This window comes from Sceloporus undulatus, chromosome 5 (assembly GCF_019175285.1).
Source record: "Sceloporus undulatus isolate JIND9_A2432 ecotype Alabama chromosome 5, SceUnd_v1.1, whole genome shotgun sequence".
Taxonomy (NCBI): domain Eukaryota; kingdom Metazoa; phylum Chordata; class Lepidosauria; order Squamata; family Phrynosomatidae; genus Sceloporus; species Sceloporus undulatus.
In genome coordinates, this window is record NC_056526.1 from 100,862,466 (window position 1) to 100,870,397 (window position 7,932).

The following is a 7,932-nucleotide window of genomic DNA, read 5'->3' on the forward strand; positions in this document are numbered from 1 at the left end:
TTATTATTATTATTATTATTATTATTATTATTATTATTATTATTATTATTATTTACTGCCATCAAATCTATTATAAAAAAGAAAGATCTTTCAAAAGAATAGAAGAAGAATGAGTTTTTTCTAGTAAACATGGGCCCCATACAGACAGGCCAAAATAAAGCTGCTTCATGTCACTTTGGAGGTATGCTGTTTAAATGATGCATGTGTCTTAAGTGTCTGGAAGCTGCGTCAAAGCTGCACTCACTGGATCATGGCTTTGGCACGGCTACCAAACTCTTAGGACACATGCATCATTGAAACAGTGGCGCGTTACAGACCGACCCTTTGAGGCGGCCTGTAGGTGCTGCTTTCCCCGCTGTATCGGGGCCTCAGCTGCCAGACCGGCAGCCTCCGAGACCCCGATCCGCCGCTTTGCAGGCAAAAGGGGCCTCTTTGCAGCCTGGAAAGGGGTGTCCTTGGGGCTTCAAGCCCCAAGGACACCCCAACGGCAGCAGGGACTCCCAAAAAGGGGCCCCTTGGCCCCTTTCTGATTTGCGTCGCTGGTGCAGCCTTCACACGGCTGCACCAGTGATGCAAACCAGGAAGGAGATCCATTTTGGAGCTCCTTCCTGCTCTGCCGAAAGGGCGCATTAAGCGCCCTCGCACGGAGCGATGGCGTCACATCCACGCCACCTCATTTGGAGGCGGCGCATTCATGGCGCCATCATGGCGGCAGCCATGTGGAACGGCCACCGCCATTTTGTGCGTGCGGAGCGCGTGCTAGGGTTAGTGGGTTGCAGAAGCACCGCCCCTTCCTAACTCTATTACGCACTCCGCGCATACTTTAATGGCGGTCTGTAACCCGCCAGTGTACTTCCAAAGTGACTTGAAGCAACTTTATTTTGGCCTGTCTGTATGATAAGAATTTACTTGTTATATTCTTCTAGGAGCAAAGACACATGGACAAATTCAAAATTTCTACAAAATTGATTACTATTGAATAATACAATATCAGCACAATATCTTTGCTCCCTGATATTTGATAGGTTATCGTTGTTTGATTTTAAAATACTGGCTCAGGCCACTTGTTTATTATATAATTTATTCTTCATATAAAATATGTTGTTTTATTGTTTCTAGTATCTGTATATTTCATCCGTTAGATATCTTGAGTTTTTTTTAAAAAAAACTGTGCAAGAAATAGATGTTTCTAAAGAGATAGACATGACAGTTTGTTACAACACAAAAAACAATATGGGTAAGAAAGAATCTTTGCAGGGAACTTTTAAGACAAACTGATTTATTTCAGCATGAGCTTTTATGAATATTAATACAGTTTTTCAGATGCATTGTCACTACTGTCACTCGTTGCACTGCACTGTCCATCAAAAGCTCATGCTGAAATAAACCAGTTTAGTGCCAAATGTGCTACTAGATTCCTTCTTACAACCACTCACATTTTCCTTTTTATATCTTTTATGTCTTGTGATCATGGCAATTCTGATAAGCTGATATTCCCCATTTGCCAGGCCAAGATGAAAAGGCAATGTTCCAATACTGATAACAGTATATTATAGAGCCTGTTTTTTATGGTGTTAGGTATCTAGGACTCCCTCACCAAGGACTGAAGGGTTTAAATTATTAAGCACCAAACTTGCTAGTCTCATGCAGTTTTTAAGCATAAGACCCCTTTTAAAACAAACGTGGCAATTGGGAAAAAGCAGAATCTTCCTTCTATGTTATGAGTTGCTTTCTTGTTCTCAGCAGATAGGAGTTCTACAATCATGTAAAAAGACCAAACTTAATTAAAGCTGTATAAGGCTTTTTATATTGTCAGATTACAGATATATTTATGTATTGAAAAGTGCATTTTTGGTATAAGGTAGACTCCAATCAAGTGCTGCTTGTATCCACAGGTATACTGTACTTGGCAATGACTCTTAATTTAACATATTGTATCATAAGATTGCTTATAGTGGAAAGATGCAACTGTATAAGAACAGTATGGGAAATTAATTTAGCTCAATAATATAACAATGAAAATGCCAGGGTAACTTCTGGTTGGGACTTTGCTCTATGTATAAAAAACAGTTCCAAACCCAGAGAACTCCAGAGGCAATTTTCAAATTAATGTAGTTTATTTAAAAGGGGGAGTTCACACACATGCACACACTTTCACACACTTTCACACACTTACTTACACACACACACACACACACACACACACACACGAGAACTAACAAAGCAAAGGTGGTAGGTAACAGTGAGTTATAGGGTTACTAGGAGGTTTTACTCTCCCAATCCGAAAGCATAGGTCTGATTTTGGGACACAGAAGTAACGCAGTAGCTGCCAATAGAAAATGGGGTGGCCAACTACTGAGGTGCCCAGCTGAAATGGAATGTCCAATTCCATAGTAGACCCATGAAATGTCTGTCCAGCTCCAAACTAGACAAATTTGGTCTAGTTGGCACCCAGAAACAGGGCCGGTTCATCCATATAGGAGTTCCATTTCTGGAATCTCCCTTTATCTGCCATATGCAAACAGTCCCGCAGTCTAGCTCACTATCACTTCTCCATAGTGTAGGGATTATGCTGACTCTGATCTTGAGAGATCTTATCATGGCTGACAGCCTTGGGCTTCTCCCATGCTGAGCTATTTGGTTCAACCTGGTATAGCTCATTTCCTGTGCTGTTTGGGCTACTTGTCTAAGACATCACTTTTGATATTAATTTGTTATCAGAGTCACAGAGAGATGGTGGAGGGTTGTTTCTTGGGCTACAATAACTGCATGGCTTCAGAACTCCAGAAATCTGGAGGATTGAAAAATTGTCTAGTGTAATATGTGGGCTCCCAAGTATGCCTTTCCCCAGCTTTAAATGTACTGTACAAAAGAAAAAGGAACACTGTATCATATGTGGTGAACATGTGCGAAAGCAAAAAACTGGGGCATAAATACACCATACAATAAATCTAATTCTGCAAGAAAATTTAAAATCTAAACCAGACATATTTCTATTAAATGTAGTAGAGGATCAAATAGAGAAAAAAACATGGAAGAATTATATTTTACATGATCTCAGCTGCTAGAATGATTTATGCTCAATTGTGGAAAGATGAAAAATACCATCAATAGAAGACTGCCTAATAAAATTATACAATATGATAGAAATGGATAAACTTATGAGAACTTTGCAAAATATAAATTCAAAGAAACAGAAGAGTGGGCTAGTGTTAAGTTATTTAACTAAGAGATGGGGCATAGTAGCAGATTGAATATAGATGAAAATAAAAATATAGACAAAAGTAAAAAAGGGGAATAATAATCTATTTGTACTGTATAATGAAGAAAAATCCTGCACTTTTTACTCTGAGAGACATGAATCTCTGTCTAGAATCAATTTTTTTTTGTTATCAAAACCTCTGGACAAAGATATGATAATTTTAAATAGAGAAATCTCGGATCATAACCCTATAGTATTGACCTTTAAAGAACCGCAAAGGGAAATTTTTTTGGTATCTGAATGACGAATTGTTAAAAGATAAACAAGTAGTGGAAAAAGGAAAATATAAGATTCAGTTGTACTTCAAGGAAAATATGAACAATGATGTGGATATGCCAATAGTTTGGGACGCAGGAAAGACTACTATTAGAGGTTTCCTCACACAACAGATCATCATATTATAAAGGCAAAAGAAACAGAAGTTAACCTTACTAAATACACAACTGAAACATAAAGAAGAGGAACTTAAAAAGTTTCCAGCTTGCAAAAATACCTTAAGAGATATTAAAATGCTTAGAGGTTAGACTAGTTACCACCACCAGGAGGGCCTTTCACCTTGGCCCCCAACCTCTGGAACTTGCTGCCCGCAGAGCTCTGCTCGGCCACCTCCCTGGCCCATTTTAAGAAGGGGCTGAAGACATATCTCTTCGAGCGGGCCTACCCCTGACTCTACCCCCCAGTATGCTCTCTCCCCCCTCCGTCGTCAGCTGGTTGAGCTGGCATGAGTTAGTTTGTTTTATTGTAATGTTTTAAATGTATTTTTAATGTGTATGTATTGCTTTGTTGTACACCACCCTGATTTCTAGAAGGGCGGTATAGAAATAAAATTTTATTATTATTATTATTATTAAAAACAATTAGAATTAGAAGCTATAAATGAATTGGATAAAAAATTGAAGACAATGAAACAAAAATTCTTTGAACATGCAAATAAAATGGGCAAATGGCTTGCGGATAAATTAAGGAAAGATAAGGAGAGAAAAATTATCAATAGAATCCCAAATGAGGACAAAATATGCACTCAACAAGAGGAAATAAAAAAAGTATTTGAGGATTTCTATCTAAAATTATATGCGGAGCAAATACCTAAAATAGAGGAGGTCAAGGAATATTTAAATAATCTTAATATTGCAAGTTTATCCGAGGAACAACAGATTCAATTAAATCAACCAATATCTATGACTGAAATTTGGGAGGCAATAGACAAATGCAAATTAGGGAAAGCCCCAGGCAGTGACGGATTAACAGCTCTTTTTTTACAAGATATTTAAAGATGAATTGGGACATCATTACAATTAACTATGAATGAAGCTTTAATTGGAAACATACACAAGTCATGGAGGGAAGAAGAAATTATTTTGATACCAAAGGATGAAAAGGATAAGTTAGACCCATCAAATTACCGCCCAATCTCACTTCTCAACAACGATTACAAAATATTCTTGATAATTCTGGCAAATAAATTAAAAAATGTTTAGTGAATTTAATAGGGGAGGAGCAAAGGGGATTCCTACCAAATTGTTATATGCTAGAGAATACAAGAATTGTAATGTGTCCATTACAATTCTTGTATTCTCTAGAATATTCTAGAATATTATGAACAACATTGTGATAAAAATTGGGTCTTTTCTTTTTGGATCTCGCAAAGGCTTTTGATTCTGTCAATTGGACGGTCTTATTTTAAGTGTTGGAAAAGATTAAGGTGGGAGGAAATTTTCTAAATTGGATGGGTAAAATCTACCAAAATCAAAAAGCCCAGATAAAAATAAATGGAGAAAAGACTAATTTTATTAAGATTCAGAGAGGAACAAGGCAAGGTTGTCCTCTTTTGCCCCTACTATTCTTATTAATTATGGAGTTACTTATAATTGACATTAAAAAGGATCCAAATTTAAGAGGCACTACAATTAAAAAACATACCTACAAAATTAGAGCCTTTGTGGATGACCCAATAATTATAATGGAAGATCCATTGGAAATGATAGAGGGTGTGTTAAAAAAACTGGAAAAATTTGGTCTTATAACAGGATCTAGAATTAATAAAAACAAATCAGTTATTCTGACTAAATATATAAAGGAAAAAGAAGAAAAACAATTGGAAGCAATTTCAGGTATAAAAATGGGGGGGGGGGGGGGAACCAAATATTTGGGAATACAAATTACTAAAAAAACCAGCGGAATTATTTGAAAACAATTACAAATGTCTTTGGAGTAAAATAAAGAAGGAATTGTTGCACTGGAACAAATTAAATTTGTCATTAACAGGAAGGATAGCGGTAATTAAAATGACTATCTTATCACAGATTCTTTTCCTATTTCAAACGATACCAATTATAACATCAGACAAGATATTTAAGGACTGGAATAAGGATCTTTCCCTATTTATATGGAGAGGCAGGAAACCAAGAGAGAGTGGAGCTTAATTTACCTAACCTAAAGCTATACTACGAGGCATGCTGTATAACGTGGATAAAAGAATGGGTGACGTTAAAAAATTATAACTTGCTTGAACTGGAGGGAGATGGTTTAAGCTATGGATGGCACATTTACTTAGCATATGAAAAAGACAAAGCAAATAAAGCCTTTGGAAATCATTGTATTAGGAAAGCTATGATAAGAGTGTGGAACAAGTACAAGAGAAGAATAATTCCCTAAAAAGCAGGTTGGATATCCCCGCACAAAGCATTTTACAGAAAAGAAATGGTCAGAGAAACTAAATGGTATAGGTATTCAGACATTTTGGAAGAAAGGGATGGTAAAATGATATTAAGGACAAGAGAAGACTTAAATGCCGAGGGGTGGAACATAAATTGGTTTACATATAGACAGATTTCTGAGAGGTATGTAGCGGATAGTAAAGAGCCAGGATTGGAATTGCATGAGGGCAAATCCGAAATAGGGAAAATTTTGCTAGAAGTAGAAAACAAAGTAATTGGAAAACTATATGAAATCCTCCTAAAGTATGAAATGGAAGACGAAATTGTAAAGGAACAAATGATTAAGTGGGCCAAAAATATTGGTCATGAGATTCAATTCTCACATTGGGAAAAAAATTTGGAAGGATAATAATAGGTTTACAATCTCTGAGTATATGAGAAAATTGTTGCTTACTATTTGATGTTCTTTTGGAGCAAGTTTATCGAATGATTTCCTGTATTGTTATGTACTGTATATGTATTATCCTACTTGAGAGTATGTATTTTCCCTGGAAGATTAACCATCCATTATGAAGCCAAGCCCTCCCTCCAGTCCATCTGCCTTGGTCCAGGCCTCGGAGGTAGAGAAGAACTGCTGGACCTCTTACCCTTTCCCTCCACCGCTCCCTTCTCCTTCTGTGTCATGTCTTTTTAGATTGTAAGCCCGAGGGCAGGGAACTGTCTAATTAAAAAGATTGTATGTACAGCGCTGTGTAAATTTGCAGCGCTTCATAAATAAAGGATAATAATAACAACAACAACAACAACAACAACAACAACTATTGATCAATGGCTGTATAAGCTTAATGATTACATGGAAATGGACAACCTAACGCTGCTTCTAAAAGGGAAATCCAAGAACGAATTATATAAAACATGGGAGCCTCTTATAAACTTTATGAAAGTTAAAAGGAGAAACTGTACAGCAATTATGTGTGAAGGGTAAAAGAGGTTTTGATAAGTTATAGAAGAATTAATTGGTTGATAATTTATCAAGAACCATCACAACAGAAATTATAAGATTAGAGGCCTATTGGACATTTTATTTTCAATGGATGTCACTTAGAGAATGATGATTTAAAAAGGTAGCTGAGAATTTAAGATTAAAATTAAATAGATAACTGGGGAAATAAATAAAGGAAGTAACATATACAAGTTGTTACAAAGGTCATGTACCTGTTAATTATAATGGTCAAGAAATTATATGGTTAAAGATGCAGGATGTATGACAATGTGTAAAATGTTTTATTTTATTTTATATAATTAATAAAAATATTTATTAAAAAAGAATATAGAACATAGATTCATAAAGTTGGAAGAGACCACAAGGACCATCCAGTCCAACCCCTACCATGCAGGAACTCTCAATCAAAGCATACTCAACAGATGGCCATCCAGCCTGTGTTCAAAGACCTCCAAAGAAGGAGACTCCACCCTTTAAGGGAATGTGTTCCACTGTCGAACAGCCCTTACTGTCAGGAAGTTCTTCCTAATGTTGAGGTGGAATCTCTTTTCTTGTTGCTTGCATCCATTGTTTCAGGCCCTGTTCTCTGGAGCAGCAGAAAACAAGCTTGCTCCATCCTCAATATGACGTCCCTTCAAATATTTCAACAAACTATCATATCACCTTCTGTTCTCCAGGCTAAACATCCCTAGCTCCCTAATCCGTTCCTCATGGGGCATGGTTTACAGACCCGTCACCATTTTAGTTTCCCTCCTTTTTCTCAATGTCCTTTTTGAATTATGGTGCCCAAAACTGGAGACAGTATTCCAGGTGGGGCCTGACCAAAGCAGAATAGAGTGATACTATTACTTCTTTATTCTAGACACTATACTTCTATTGATGCAGCCTAAATTGCATGTGGTCTACCTGGACTCTTAGGTCCCTTTCACACATAGTCTCCTTAAGTTAAGTGTCCCCCATCCTATATCTGTGCATTTCATTTTTCCACCCTAAGTGCAGTACCTTACATT